Source organism: Carassius gibelio, chromosome A19 (genome assembly GCF_023724105.1).
Source record: "Carassius gibelio isolate Cgi1373 ecotype wild population from Czech Republic chromosome A19, carGib1.2-hapl.c, whole genome shotgun sequence".
Lineage (NCBI taxonomy): Eukaryota > Metazoa > Chordata > Actinopteri > Cypriniformes > Cyprinidae > Carassius > Carassius gibelio.
The window spans coordinates 1,468,381-1,483,674 of record NC_068389.1 but is presented as its reverse complement, the minus strand read 5'-3'; the positions used below and the strand labels follow the sequence as shown (position 1 = coordinate 1,483,674).

The 15,294-nt window shown below is 39.1% G+C and overlaps 18 pseudogenes; all 18 read right to left on the bottom strand.

Moving 5' to 3' along the window:
• Positions 1–80: 80 nt before the first annotated feature.
• On the bottom strand, positions 81–199 carry LOC127936565 (uncharacterized; annotated as a pseudogene).
• A 1,342-nt stretch (positions 200–1,541) lies between these two features.
• LOC127936737 (uncharacterized) lies at positions 1,542–1,660 on the bottom strand (annotated as a pseudogene).
• A 501-nt stretch (positions 1,661–2,161) lies between these two features.
• LOC127936564 (uncharacterized) lies at positions 2,162–2,280 on the bottom strand (annotated as a pseudogene).
• Positions 2,281–3,354: 1,074 nt separating this feature from the next.
• On the bottom strand, positions 3,355–3,473 carry LOC127937256 (uncharacterized; annotated as a pseudogene).
• A 642-nt stretch (positions 3,474–4,115) lies between these two features.
• LOC127936384 (uncharacterized) lies at positions 4,116–4,234 on the bottom strand (annotated as a pseudogene).
• Positions 4,235–4,735: 501 nt separating this feature from the next.
• Positions 4,736–4,854, bottom strand: LOC127937580 (uncharacterized; annotated as a pseudogene).
• A 779-nt stretch (positions 4,855–5,633) lies between these two features.
• On the bottom strand, positions 5,634–5,752 carry LOC127937254 (uncharacterized; annotated as a pseudogene).
• Positions 5,753–6,394: 642 nt separating this feature from the next.
• LOC127936383 (uncharacterized) lies at positions 6,395–6,513 on the bottom strand (annotated as a pseudogene).
• A 500-nt stretch (positions 6,514–7,013) lies between these two features.
• Positions 7,014–7,132, bottom strand: LOC127937532 (uncharacterized; annotated as a pseudogene).
• A 511-nt stretch (positions 7,133–7,643) lies between these two features.
• On the bottom strand, positions 7,644–7,762 carry LOC127937552 (uncharacterized; annotated as a pseudogene).
• A 922-nt stretch (positions 7,763–8,684) lies between these two features.
• LOC127936563 (uncharacterized) lies at positions 8,685–8,803 on the bottom strand (annotated as a pseudogene).
• A 929-nt stretch (positions 8,804–9,732) lies between these two features.
• On the bottom strand, positions 9,733–9,851 carry LOC127936562 (uncharacterized; annotated as a pseudogene).
• A 785-nt stretch (positions 9,852–10,636) lies between these two features.
• On the bottom strand, positions 10,637–10,755 carry LOC127936215 (uncharacterized; annotated as a pseudogene).
• A 921-nt stretch (positions 10,756–11,676) lies between these two features.
• On the bottom strand, positions 11,677–11,795 carry LOC127937319 (uncharacterized; annotated as a pseudogene).
• Positions 11,796–12,861: 1,066 nt separating this feature from the next.
• LOC127936736 (uncharacterized) lies at positions 12,862–12,980 on the bottom strand (annotated as a pseudogene).
• Positions 12,981–13,491: 511 nt separating this feature from the next.
• On the bottom strand, positions 13,492–13,610 carry LOC127937603 (uncharacterized; annotated as a pseudogene).
• A 510-nt stretch (positions 13,611–14,120) lies between these two features.
• On the bottom strand, positions 14,121–14,239 carry LOC127937253 (uncharacterized; annotated as a pseudogene).
• A 920-nt stretch (positions 14,240–15,159) lies between these two features.
• Positions 15,160–15,278, bottom strand: LOC127937318 (uncharacterized; annotated as a pseudogene).
• Between the last annotated feature and the right edge of the window lie 16 nt (positions 15,279–15,294).

Here is a 15,294-nt window from a genome sequence, read left to right as displayed (position 1 = left end):
AACCTGCTTATATTCAGAGATCGGGCATTGACTCTATTTTTTGGCAAAATTATTATATACTAAGTGAAAAATTTCAAAAAAGCTTAGAGTACCTGGTATTCCCAGGCGGTCTCCCATCCAGGCACTAACCAGGCCCAAACCTGCTTAGCTTACGAGATCAGACAAGATCGGGCATAGCCAGGCTGGTATGGCCATAAGCGAAGACTGCTGCAAAGAGAAGGCTATTTAAAGATCAGCCAATCTACTCGCCAGTACATTATAAAAGTAGGAAAGAAACCCCAAAAGCTTAAAGCACCTGGTATTCCTAGGCGGTCTCTCATCCAAGGACTAACCTGGCCCAAACCTGCTTATATTCAGAGATCGGGCATTGACTCTATTTTTTGCCAAATTTATTATATACTAAGTGAAAAAATTCCAAAAGCTTAAAGCACCTGGTATTCCTTGGCGGTCTATCATTCAATTACTAACCAGACCTTAACCTGCTAAGATTCAGAGATCGGGCATTGACTTCTTCTTTTTTTTTTTTTTTTTTTTGCAAGATTATTATATAATTCGTGAAAAATATCCAAAAATTTAAAGCACCTGGTATTCCCAGGCAGTCTCCCATCCATGTACTAACCTGGCCCAAACCTGCTTATATTCAGAGATCGGGCATTGACTCTATTTTTTGCCAAATTTATTATATACTAAGTGAAAAAATTCCAAAAGCTTAAAGCACCTGGTATTCCTTGGCGGTCTCTCATCCAAGTACTAACCAGACCTAAACCTGCTAAGATTCAGAGATCGGGCATTGACTCTATTTTTTTTTTTTTGCAAGATTATTATATAATTCGTGAAAAATATCTAAACATTTAAAGCACCTGGTATTCCTTGGCGGTCTCTCATCCAAGTACTAACCTGGCCCAAACCTGCTTATATTCAGAGATCGGGCATTGACTCTATTTTTTGGCAAATTTATTATATACTAAGTGAAAAAATTCCAAAAGCTTAAAGCACCTGGTATTGCTTGGCGGTCTCTCATCCAAGTACTAACCAGATCTAAACCTGCTAACATTCAGAGATCGGGCATTGACTCTTTTTTTTTTTTTTTTGCCAGATTATTATATAATTCGTGAAAAATATCCAAAAATTTAAAGCACCTGGTATTCCCAGGCAGTCTCCCATCCATGTACTAACCTGGCGCAAACCTGCTTATATTCAGAGATCGGGCATTGACTCTATTTTTTGCCAAATTTATTATATACTAAGTGAAAAAATTCCAAAAGCTTAAAGCACCTGGTATTCCTTGGCGGTCTCTCATCCAAGTACTAACTAGACCTAAACCTGCTAAAATTCAGTGATCGGGCATTGACTCTTTTTTTTTTTTTGCAAGATTATTATATAATTCGTGAAAAATATCCAAACATTTAAAGCACCTGGTATTCCCAGGCAGTCTCCCATCCATGTACTAACCTGGCGCAAACCTGCTTATATTCAGAGATCGGGCATTGACTCTAATTTTTTGGCAAAATTATTATATACTAAGTGAAAAATTTCAAAAAAGCTTACAGTACCTGGCATTCCCAGGCGGTCTCCCATCCAGGCACTAACCAGGCCCAAACCTGCTTAGCTTACGAGATCAGACAAGATCAGGCATAGCCAGGCTGGTATGGCCATAAGCGAAGACTGCTGCAAAGAGAAGGCTATTTAAAGATCAGCCAATCTACTCGCCAGTACATTATAAAAGTAGGAAAGAAACCCCAAAAGCTTAAAGCACCTGGTATTCCTAGGCGGTCTCTCATCCAAGTACTAACCTGGCCCAAACCTGCTTATATTCAGAGATCGGGCATTGACTCTATTTTTTGGCAAATTTATTATATACTAAGTGAAAAAATTCCAAAAGCTTAAAGCACCTGGTATTCCTTGGCGGTCTCTCATCCAAGTACTAACTAGACCTAAACCTGCTAAAATTCAGAGATCGGGCATTGACTCTTTTTTTTTTTTTTTTTGCAAGATTATTATATAATTCGTGAAAAATATCCAAACATTTAAAGCACCTGGTATTCCCAGGCAGTCTCCCATCCATGTACTAACCTGGCGCAAACCTGCTTATATTCAGAGATCGGGCATTGACTCTATTTTTTGGCAAAATTATTATATACTAAGTGAAAAATTTCAAAAAAGCTTAGAGTACCTGGTATTCCCAGGCGGTCTCCCATCCAGGCACTAACCAGGCCCAAACCTGCTTAGCTTACGAGATCAGACAAGATCGGGCATAGCCAGGCTGGTATGGCCATAAGCGAAGACTGCTGCAAAGAGAAGGCTATTTAAAGATCAGCCAATCTACTCGCCAGTACATTATAAAAGTAGGAAAGAAACCCCAAAAGCTTAAAGCACCTGGTATTCCTAGGCGGTCTCTCATCCAAGGACTAACCTGGCCCAAACCTGCTTATATTCAGAGATCGGGCATTGACTCTATTTTTTGCCAAATTTATTATATACTAAGTGAAAAAATTCCAAAAGCTTAAAGCACCTGGTATTCCTTGGCGGTCTATCATTCAATTACTAACCAGACCTTAACCTGCTAAGATTCAGAGATCGGGCATTGACTTCTTCTTTTTTTTTTTTTTTTTTTGCAAGATTATTATATAATTCGTGAAAAATATCCAAAAATTTAAAGCACCTGGTATTCCCAGGCAGTCTCCCATCCATGTACTAACCTGGCCCAAACCTGCTTATATTCAGAGATCGGGCATTGACTCTATTTTTTGCCAAATTTATTATATACTAAGTGAAAAAATTCCAAAAGCTTAAAGCACCTGGTATTCCTTGGCGGTCTCTCATCCAAGTACTAACCAGACCTAAACCTGCTAAGATTCAGAGATCGGGCATTGACTCTATTTTTTTTTTTTTGCAAGATTATTATATAATTCGTGAAAAATATCCAAACATTTAAAGCACCTGGTATTCCTTGGCGGTCTCTCATCCAAGTACTAACCTGGCCCAAACCTGCTTATATTCAGAGATCGGGCATTGACTCTATTTTTTGGCAAATTTATTATATACTAAGTGAAAAAATTCCAAAAGCTTAAAGCACCTGGTATTCCTTGGCGGTCTCTCATCCAAGTACTAACCAGACCTAAACCTGCTAAGATTCAGAGATCGGGCATTGACTCTTTTTTTTTTTTTTTTTTTTTTTTTTGCAAGATTATTATATAATTCGTGAAAAATATCCAAACATTTAAAGCACCTGGTATTCCCAGGCAGTCTCCCATCCATGTACTAACCTGGCGCAAACCTGCTTATATTCAGAGATCGGGCATTGACTCTATTTTTTGGCAAAATTATTATATACTAAGTGAAAAATTTCAAAAAACCTTAGAGTACCTGGTATTCCCAGGCGGTCTCCCATCCAGGCACTAACCAGGCCCAAACCTGCTTAGCTTACGAGATCAGACAAGATCGGGCATAGCCAGGCTGGTATGGCCATAAGCGAAGACTGCTGCAAAGAGAAGGCTATTTAAAGATCAGCCAATCTACTCGCCAGTACATTATATAAGTAGGAAAGAAACCCCAAAAGCTTAAAGCACCTGGTATTCCTAGGCGGTCTCTCATCCAAGTACTAACCAGACCTAAACCTGCTAAGATTCAGAGATCGGGCATTGACTCTATTTTTTTTTTTTTTTGCAAGATTATTATATAATTTGTGAAAAATATCCAAAAATTTAAAGCACCTGGTATTCCCAGGCAGTCTCCCATCCATGTACTAACCTGGCCCAAACCTGCTTATATTCAGAGATCGGGCATTGACTCTATTTTTTGCCAAATTTATTATATACTAAGTGAAAAAATTCCAAAAGCTTAAAGCACCTGGTATTCCTTGGCGGTCTCTCATCCAAGTACTAACTAGACCTAAACCTGCTAAAATTCAGTGATCGGGCATTGACTCTTTTTTTTTTTTTGCAAGATTATTATATAATTCGTGAAAAATATCCAAACATTTAAAGCACCTGGTATTCCCAGGCAGTCTCCCATCCATGTACTAACCTGGCGCAAACCTGCTTATATTCAGAGATCGGGCATTGACTCTAATTTTTTGGCAAAATTATTATATACTAAGTGAAAAATTTCAAAAAAGCTTACAGTACCTGGCATTCCCAGGTGGTCTCCCATCCAGGCACTAACCAGGCCCAAACCTGCTTAGCTTACGAGATCAGACAAGATCAGGCATAGCCAGGCTGGTATGGCCATAAGCGAAGACTGCTGCAAAGAGAAGGCTATTTAAAGATCAGCCAATCTACTCGCCAGTACATTATAAAAGTAGGAAAGAAACCCCAAAAGCTTAAAGCACCTGGTATTCCTAGGCGGTCTCTCATCCAAGTACTAACCTGGCCCAAACCTGCTTATATTCAGAGATCGGGCATTGACTCTATTTTTTGGCAAATTTATTATATACTAAGTGAAAAAATTCCAAAAGCTTAAAGCACCTGGTATTCCTTGGCGGTCTCTCATCCAAGTACTAACCAGACCTAAACCTGCTAAGATTCAGAGATCGGGCATTGACTCTTTTTTTTTTTTTTTTTGCAAGATTATTATATAATTCGTGAAAAATATCCAAACATTTAAAGCACCTGGTATTCCCAGGCAGTCTCCCGTCCATGTACTAACCTGGCGCAAACCTGCTTATATTCAGAGATCGGGCATTGACTCTATTTTTTGGCAAAATTATTATATACTAAGTGAAAAATTTCAAAAAACCTTAGAGTACCTGGTATTCCCAGTCGGTCTCCCATCCAGGCACTAACCAGGCCCAAACCTGCTTAGCTTACGAGATCAGACAAGATCGGGGATAGCCAGGCTGGTATGGCCATAAGCGAAGACTGCTGCAAAGAGAAGGCTATTTAAAGATCAGCCAATCTACTCGCCAGTACATTATAAAAGTAGGAAAGAAACCCCAAAAGCTTAAAGCACCTGGTATTCCTAGGCGGTCTCTCATCCAAGTACTAACCTGGCCCAAACCTGCTTATATTCAGAGATCGGGCATTGACTCTATTTTTTGGCAAATTTATTATATACTAAGTGAAAAAATTCCAAAAGCTTAAAGCACCTGGTATTCCTTGGCGGTCTCTCATCCAAGTACTAACCAGACCTAAACCTGCTAAGATTCAGAGATCGGGCATTGACTCTATTTTTTTTTTTTTGCAAGATTATTATATAATTCGTGAAAAATATCCAAACATTTAAAGCACCTGGTATTCCTTGGCGGTCTCTCATCCAAGTACTAACCTGGCCCAAACCTGCTTATATTCAGAGATCGGGCATTGACTCTATTTTTTGGCAAATTTATTATATACTAAGTGAAAAAATTCCAAAAGCTTAAAGCACCTGGTATTCCTTGGCGGTCTCTCATCCAAGTACTAACCAGACCTAAACCTGCTAAGATTCAGAGATCGGGCATTGACTCTTTTTTTTTTTTTTTTTGCAAGATTATTATATAATTCGTGAAAAATATCCAAACATTTAAAGCACCTGGTATTCCCAGGCAGTCTCCCATCCATGTACTAACCTGGCGCAAACCTGCTTATATTCAGAGATCGGGCATTGACTCTATTTTTTGGCAAAATTATTATATACTAAGTGAAAAATTTCAAAAAACCTTAGAGTACCTGGTATTCCCAGGCGGTCTCCCATCCAGGCACTAACCAGGCCCAAACCTGCTTAGCTTACGAGATCAGACAAGATCGGGCATAGCCAGGCTGGTATGGCCATAAGCGAAGACTGCTGCAAAGAGAAGGCTATTTAAAGATCAGCCAATCTACTCGCCAGTACATTATATAAGTAGGAAAGAAACCCCAAAAGCTTAAAGCACCTGGTATTCCTAGGCGGTCTCTCATCCAAGTACTAACCAGACCTAAACCTGCTAAGATTCAGAGATCGGGCATTGACTCTATTTTTTTTTTTTTTTGCAAGATTATTATATAATTTGTGAAAAATATCCAAAAATTTAAAGCACCTGGTATTCCCAGGCAGTCTCCCATCCATGTACTAACCTGGCCCAAACCTGCTTATATTCAGAGATCGGGCATTGACTCTATTTTTTGCCAAATTTATTATATACTAAGTGAAAAAATTCCAAAAGCTTAAAGCACCTGGTATTCCTTGGCGGTCTCTCATCCAAGTACTAACTAGACCTAAACCTGCTAAAATTCAGTGATCGGGCATTGACTCTTTTTTTTTTTTTGCAAGATTATTATATAATTCGTGAAAAATATCCAAACATTTAAAGCACCTGGTATTCCCAGGCAGTCTCCCATCCATGTACTAACCTGGCGCAAACCTGCTTATATTCAGAGATCGGGCATTGACTCTAATTTTTTGGCAAAATTATTATATACTAAGTGAAAAATTTCAAAAAAGCTTACAGTACCTGGCATTCCCAGGTGGTCTCCCATCCAGGCACTAACCAGGCCCAAACCTGCTTAGCTTACGAGATCAGACAAGATCAGGCATAGCCAGGCTGGTATGGCCATAAGCGAAGACTGCTGCAAAGAGAAGGCTATTTAAAGATCAGCCAATCTACTCGCCAGTACATTATAAAAGTAGGAAAGAAACCCCAAAAGCTTAAAGCACCTGGTATTCCTAGGCGGTCTCTCATCCAAGTACTAACCTGGCCCAAACCTGCTTATATTCAGAGATCGGGCATTGACTCTATTTTTTGGCAAATTTATTATATACTAAGTGAAAAAATTCCAAAAGCTTAAAGCACCTGGTATTCCTTGGCGGTCTCTCATCCAAGTACTAACCAGACCTAAACCTGCTAAGATTCAGAGATCGGGCATTGACTCTTTTTTTTTTTTTTTTGCAAGATTATTATATAATTCGTGAAAAATATCCAAACATTTAAAGCACCTGGTATTCCCAGGCAGTCTCCCGTCCATGTACTAACCTGGCGCAAACCTGCTTATATTCAGAGATCGGGCATTGACTCTATTTTTTGGCAAAATTATTATATACTAAGTGAAAAATTTCAAAAAACCTTAGAGTACCTGGTATTCCCAGTCGGTCTCCCATCCAGGCACTAACCAGGCCCAAACCTGCTTAGCTTACGAGATCAGACAAGATCGGGCATAGCCAGGCTGGTATGGCCATAAGCGAAGACTGCTGCAAAGAGAAGGCTATTTAAAGATCAGCCAATCTACTCGCCAGTACATTATAAAAGTAGGAAAGAAACCCCAAAAGCTTAAAGCACCTGGTATTCCTAGGCGGTCTCTCATCCAAGTACTAACCTGGCCCAAACCTGCTTATATTCAGAGATCGGGCATTGACTCTATTTTTTGGCAAATTTATTATATACTAAGTGAAAAAATTCCAAAAGCTTAAAGCACCTGGTATTCCTTGGCGGTCTCTCATCCAAGTACTAACCAGACCTAAACCTGCTAAGATTCAGAGATCGGGCATTGACTCTTTTTTTTTTTTTTTTTTTTTTTTTTGCAAGATTATTATATAATTCGTGAAAAATATCCAAACATTTAAAAGCACCTGGTATTCCCAGGCAGTCTCCCATCCATGTACTAACCTGGCGCAAACCTGCTTATATTCAGAGATCGGGCATTGACTCTATTTTTGGGCAAAATTATTATATACTAAGTGAAAAATTTCAAAAAACCTTAGAGTACCTGGTATTCCCAGGCGGTCTCCCATCCAGGCACTAACCAGGCCCAAACCTGCTTAGCTTACGAGATCAGACAAGATCGGGCATAGCCAGGCTGGAATGGCCATAAGCGAAGACTGCTGCAAAGAGAAGGCTATTTAAAGATCAGCCAATCTACTCGCCAGTACATTATAAAAGTAGGAAAGAAACCCCAAAAGCTTAAAGCACCTGGTATTCCTAGGCGGTCTCTCATCCAAGTACTAACCAGACCTAAACCTGCTAAGATTCAGAGATCGGGCATTGACTCTATTTTTTTTTTTTTTTGCAAGATTATTATATAATTTGTGAAAAATATCCAAAAATTTAAAGCACCTGGTATTCCCAGGCAGTCTCCCATCCATGTACTAACCTGGCCCAAACCTGCTTATATTCAGAGATCGGGCACTGACTCTATTTTTTGCCAAATTTATTATATACTAAGTGAAAAAATTCCAAAAGCTTAAAGCACCTGGTATTGCTTGGCGGTCTCTCATCCAAGTACTAACCAGATCTAAACCTGCTAACATTCAGAGATCAGGCATTGACTCTTTTTTTTTTTTTTTTTGCCAGATTATTATATAATTCGTGAAAAATATCCAAAAATTTAAAGCACCTGGTATTCCCAGGCAGTCTCCCATCCATGTACTAACCTGGCGCAAACCTGCTTATATTCAGAGATCGGGCATTGACTCTATTTTTTGCCAAATTTATTATATACTAAGTGAAAAAATTCCAAAAGCTTAAAGCACCTGGTATTCCTTGGCGGTCTCTCATCCAAGTACTAACTAGACCTAAACCTGCTAAAATTCAGAGATCGGGCATTGACTCTTTTTTTTTTTTTTGCAAGATTATTATATAATTCGTGAAAAATATCCAAACATTTAAAGCACCTGGTATTCCCAGGCAGTCTCCCATCCATGTACTAACCTGGCGCAAACCTGCTTATATTCAGAGATCGGGCATTGACTCTATTTTTTGGCAAAATTATTATATACTAAGTGAAAAATTTCAAAAAAGCTTAGAGTACCTGGTATTCCCAGGCGGTCTCCCATCCAGGCACTAACCAGGCCCAAACCTGCTTAGCTTACGAGATCAGACAAGATCGGGCATAGCCAGGCTGGTATGGCCATAAGCGAAGACTGCTGCAAAGAGAAGGCTATTTAAAGATCAGCCAATCTACTCGCCAGTACATTATAAAAGAAGGAAAGAAACCCCAAAAGCTTAAAGCACCTGGTATTCCTAGGCGGTCTCTCATCCAAGTACTAACCTGGCCCAAACCTGCTTATATTCAGAGATCGGGCATTGACTCTATTTTTTTTTTTTTTTTTGCAAGATTATTATATAATTTGTGAAAAATATCCAAAAATTTAAAGCACCTGGTATTCCCAGGCAGTCTCCCATCCATGTACTAACCTGGCCCAAACCTGCTTATATTCAGAGATCGGGCACTGACTCTATTTTTTGCCAAATTTATTATATACTAAGTGAAAAAATTCCAAAAGCTTAAAGCACCTGGTATTGCTTGGCGGTCTCTCATCCAAGTACTAACCAGATCTAAACCTGCTAACATTCAGAGATCGGGCATTGACTCTTTTTTTTTTTTTTTTTTGCCAGATTATTATATAATTCGTGAAAAATATCCAAAAATTTAAAGCACCTGGTATTCCCAGGCAGTCTCCCATCCATGTACTAACCTGGCGCAAACCTGCTTATATTCAGAGATCGGGCATTGACTCTATTTTTTGCCAAATTTATTATATACTAAGTGAAAAAAATTCCAAAAGCTTAAAGCACCTGGTATTCCTTGGCGGTCTCTCATCCAAGTACTAACTAGACCTAAACCTGCTAAAATTCAGTGATCGGGCATTGACTCTTTTTTTTTTTTTTTTTGCAAGATTATTATATAATTCGTGAAAAATATCCAAACATTTAAAGCACCTGGTATTCCCAGGCAGTCTCCCATCCATGTACTAACCTGGCGCAAACCTGCTTATATTCAGAGATCGGGCATTGACTCTATTTTTTGGCAAAATTATTATATACTAAGTGAAAAATTTCAAAAAAGCTTAGAGTACCTGGTATTCCCAGGCGGTCTCCCATCCAGGCACTAACCAGGCCCAAACCTGCTTAGCTTACGAGATCAGACAAGATCGGGCATAGCCAGGCTGGTATGGCCATAAGCGAAGACTGCTGCAAAGAGAAGGCTATTTAAAGATCAGCCAATCTACTCGCCAGTACATTATAAAAGTAGGAAAGAAACCCCAAAAGCTTAAAGCACCTGGTATTCCTAGGCGGTCTCTCATCCAAGGACTAACCTGGCCCAAACCTGCTTATATTCAGAGATCGGGCATTGACTCTATTTTTTGCCAAATTTATTATATACTAAGTGAAAAAATTCCAAAAGCTTAAAGCACCTGGTATTCCTTGGCGGTCTATCATTCAATTACTAACCAGACCTTAACCTGCTAAGATTCAGAGATCGGGCATTGACTTCTTCTTTTTTTTTTTTTTTTTTTTGCAAGATTATTATATAATTCGTGAAAAATATCCAAAAATTTAAAGCACCTGGTATTCCCAGGCAGTCTCCCATCCATGTACTAACCTGGCCCAAACCTGCTTATATTCAGAGATCGGGCATTGACTCTATTTTTTGCCAAATTTATTATATACTAAGTGAAAAATTCCAAAAGCTTAAAGCACCTGGTATTCCTTGGCGGTCTCTCATCCAAGTACTAACCAGACCTAAACCTGCTAAGATTCAGAGATCGGGCATTGACTCTATTTTTTTTTTTTTGCAAGATTATTATATAATTCGTGAAAAATATCCAAACATTTAAAGCACCTGGTATTCCCAGGCAGTCTCCCATCCATGTACTAACCTGGCGCAAACCTGCTTATATTCAGAGATCGGGCATTGACTCTATTTTTTGGCAAAATTATTATATACTAAGTGAAAAATTTCAAAAAAGCTTACAGTACCTGGCATTCCCAGGCGGTCTCCCATCCAGGCACTAACCAGGCCCAAACCTGCTTAGCTTACGAGATCAGACAAGATCGGGCATAGCCAGGCTGGTATGGCCATAAGCGAAGACTGCTGCAAAGAGAAGGCTATTTAAAGATCAGCCAATCTACTCGCCAGTACATTATAAAAGTAGGAAAGAAACCCCAAAAGCTTAAAGCACCTGGTATTCCTAGGCGGTCTCTCATCCAAGTACTAACCAGACCTAAACCTGCTAAGATTCAGAGATCGGGCATTGACTCTATTTTTTTTTTTTTTGCAAGATTATTATATAATTTGTGAAAAATATCCAAAAATTTAAAGCACCTGGTATTCCCAGGCAGTCTCCCATCCATGTACTAACCTGGCCCAAACCTGCTTATATTCAGAGATCGGGCACTGACTCTATTTTTTGCCAAATTTATTATATACTAAGTGAAAAAATTCCAAAAGCTTAAAGCACCTGGTATTGCTTGGCGGTCTCTCATCCAAGTACTAACCAGATCTAAACCTGCTAACATTCAGAGATCGGGCATTGACTCTTTTTTTTTTTTTTTTTTGCCAGATTATTATATAATTCGTGAAAAATATCCAAAAATTTAAAGCACCTGGTATTCCCAGGCAGTCTCCCATCCATGTACTAACCTGGCGCAAACCTGCTTATATTCAGAGATCGGGCATTGACTATTTTTTGCCAAATTTATTATATACTAAGTGAAAAAATTCCAAAAGCTTAAAGCACCTGGTATTCCTTGGCGGTCTCTCATCCAAGTACTAACTAGACCTAAACCTGCTAAAATTCAGAGATCGGGCATTGACTCTTTTTTTTTTTTTTTGCAAGATTATTATATAATTCGTGAAAAATATCCAAACATTTAAAGCACCTGGTATTCCCAGGCAGTCTCCCATCCATGTACTAACCTGGCGCAAACCTGCTTATATTCAGAGATCGGGCATTGACTCTATTTTTTGGCAAAATTATTATATACTAAGTGAAAAATTTCAAAAAAGCTTAGAGTACCTGGTATTCCCAGGCGGTCTCCCATCCAGGCACTAACCAGGCCCAAACCTGCTTAGCTTACGAGATCAGACAAGATCGGTCATAGCCAGGCTGGTATGGCCATAAGCGAAGACTGCTGCAAAGAGAAGGCTATTTAAAGATCAGCCAATCTACTCGCCAGTACATTATAAAAGAAGGAAAGTAACCCCAAAAGCTTAAAGCACCTGGTATTCCTAGGCGGTCTCTCATCCAAGTACTAACCTGGCCCAAACCTGCTTATATTCAGAGATCGGGCATTGACTCTATTTTTTGCCAAATTTATTATATACTAAGTGAAAAAATTCCAAAAGCTTAAAGCACCTGGTATTCCTTGGCGGTCTATCATTCAATTACTAACCAGACCTTAACCTGCTAAGATTCAGAGATCGGGCATTGACTTCTTCTTTTTTTTTTTTTTTTTTTTGCAAGATTATTATATAATTCGTGAAAAATATCCAAAAATTTAAAGCACCTGGTATTCCCAGGCAGTCTCCCATCCATGTACTAACCTGGCCCAAACCTGCTTATATTCAGAGATCGGGCATTGACTCTATTTTTTGCCAAATTTATTATATACTAAGTGAAAAAATTCCAAAAGCTTAAAGCACCTGGTATTCCTTGGCGGTCTCTCATCCAAGTACTAACCAGACCTAAACCTGCTAAGATTCAGAGATCGGGCATTGACTCTATTTTTTTTTTTTTTGCAAGATTATTAAATAATTTGTGAAAAATATCCAAAAATTTAAAGCACCTGGTATTCCCAGGCAGTCTCCCATCCATGTACTAACCTGGCCCAAACCTGCTTATATTCAGAGATCGGGCACTGACTCTATTTTTTGCCAAATTTATTATATACTAAGTGAAAAAATTCCAAAAGCTTAAAGCACCTGGTATTCCTTGGCGGTCTCTCATCCAAGTACTAACCAGATCTAAACCTGCTAAAATTCAGTGATCGGGCATTGACTCTTTTTTTTTTTTTTTGCAAGATTATTATATAATTCGTGAAAAATATCCAAACATTTAAAGCACCTGGTATTCCCAGGCAGTCTCCCATCCATGTACTAACCTGGCGCAAACCTGCTTATATTCAGAGATCGGGCATTGACTCTAATTTTTTGGCAAAATTATTATATACTAAGTGAAAAATTTCAAAAAAGCTTACAGTACCTGGCATTCCCAGGCGGTCTCCCATCCAGGCACTAACCAGGCCCAAACCTGCTTAGCTTACGAGATCAGACAAGATCAGGCATAGCCAGGCTGGTATGGCCATAAGCGAAGACTGCTGCAAAGAGAAGGCTATTTAAAGATCAGCCAATCTACTCGCCAGTACATTATAAAAGTAGGAAAGAAACCCCAAAAGCTTAAAGCACCTGGTATTCCTAGGCAGTCTCTCATCCAAGTACTAACCTGGCCCAAACCTGCTTATATTCAGAGATCGGGCATTGACTCTATTTTTTGGCAAATGTATTATATACTAAGTGAAAAAATTCCAAAAGCTTAAAGCACCTGGTATTCCTTGGCGGTCTCTCATCCAAGTAATAACCAGACCTAAACCTGCTAAGATTCAGAGATCGGGCATTGACTCTTTTTTTTTTTTTTTTTTTTTTTTTTGCAAGATTATTATATAATTCGTGAAAAATATCCAAACATTTAAAAGCACCTGGTATTCCCAGGCAGTCTCCCATCCATGTACTAACCTGGCGCAAACCTGCTTATATTCAGAGATCGGGCATTGACTCTATTTTTGGGCAAAATTATTATATACTAAGTGAAAAATTTCAAAAAACCTTAGAGTACGTGGTATTCCCAGGCGGTCTCCCATCCAGGCACTAACCAGGCCCAAACCTGCTTAGCTTACGAGATCAGACAAGATCGGGCATAGCCAGGCTGGTATGGCCATAAGCGAAAAATGCTGCAAAGAGAAGGCTATTTAAAGATCAGCCAATCTACTCGCCAGTACATTATAAAAGTAGGAAAGAAACCCCAAAAGCTTAAAGCACCTGGTATTCCTAGGCAGTCTCTCATCCAAGTACTAACCTGGCCCAAACCTGCTTATATTCAGAGATCGGGCATTGACTCTATTTTTTGGCAAATGTATTATATACTAAGTGAAAAAATTCCAAAAGCTTAAAGCACCTGGTATTCCTTGGCGGTCTCTCATCCAAGTAATAACCAGACCTAAACCTGCTAAGATTCAGAGATCGGGCATTGACTCTTTTTTTTTTTTTTTTTTTTTTTTTGCAAGATTATTATATAATTCGTGAAAAATATCCAAACATTTAAAAGCACCTGGTATTCCCAGGCAGTCTCCCATCCATGTACTAACCTGGCGCAAACCTGCTTATATTCAGAGATCGGGCATTGACTCTATTTTTGGGCAAAATTATTATATACTAAGTGAAAAATTTCAAAAAACCTTAGAGTACCTGGTATTCCCAGGCGGTCTCCCATCCAGGCACTAACCAGGCCCAAACCTGCTTAGCTTACGAGATCAGACAAGATCGGGCATAGCCAGGCTGGTATGGCCATAAGCGAAGACTGCTGCAAAGAGAAGGCTATTTAAAGATCAGCCAATCTACTCGCCAGTACATTATAAAAGTAGGAAAGAAACCCCAAAAGCTTAAAGCACCTGGTATTCCTAGGCGGTCTCTCATCCAAGTACTAACCAGACCTAAACCTGCTAAGATTCAGAGATCGGGCATTGACTCTATTTTTTTTTTTTTTTGCAAGATTATTATATAATTTGTGAAAAATATCCAAAAATTTAAAGCACCTGGTATTCCCAGGCAGTCTCCCATCCATGTACTAACCTGGCCCAAACCTGCTTATATTCAGAGATCGGGCACTGACTCTATTTTTTGCCAAATTTATTATATACTAAGTGAAAAAATTCCAAAAGCTTAAAGCACCTGGCATTGCTTGGCGGTCTCTCATCCAAGTACTAACCAGATCTAAACCTGCTAACATTCAGAGATCGGGCATTGACTCTTTTTTTTTTTTTTTTTTGCCAGATTATTATATAATTCGTGAAAAATATCCAAAAATTTAAAGCACCTGGTATTCCCAGGCAGTCTCCCATCCATGTACTAACCTGGCGCAAACCTGCTTATATTCAGAGATCGGGCATTGACTATTTTTTGCCAAATTTATTATATACTAAGTGAAAAAATTCCAAAAGCTTAAAGCACCTGGTATTCCTTGGCGGTCTCTCATCCAAGTACTAACTAGACCTAAACCTGCTAAAATTCAGAGATCGGGCATTGACTCTTTTTTTTTTTTTGCAAGATTATTATATAATTCGTGAAAAATATCCAAACATTTAAAGCACCTGGTATTCCCAGGCAGTCTCCCATCCATGTACTAACCTGGCGCAAACCTGCTTATATTCAGAGATCGGGCATTGACTCTATTTTTTGGCAAAATTATTATATACTAAGTGAAAAATTTCAAAAAAGCTTAGAGTACCTGGTATTCCCAGGCGGTCTCCCATCCAGGCACTAACCAGGCCCAAACCTGCTTAGCTTACGAGATCAGACAAGATCGGTCATAGCCAGGCTGGTATGGCCATAAGCGAAGACTGCTGCAAAG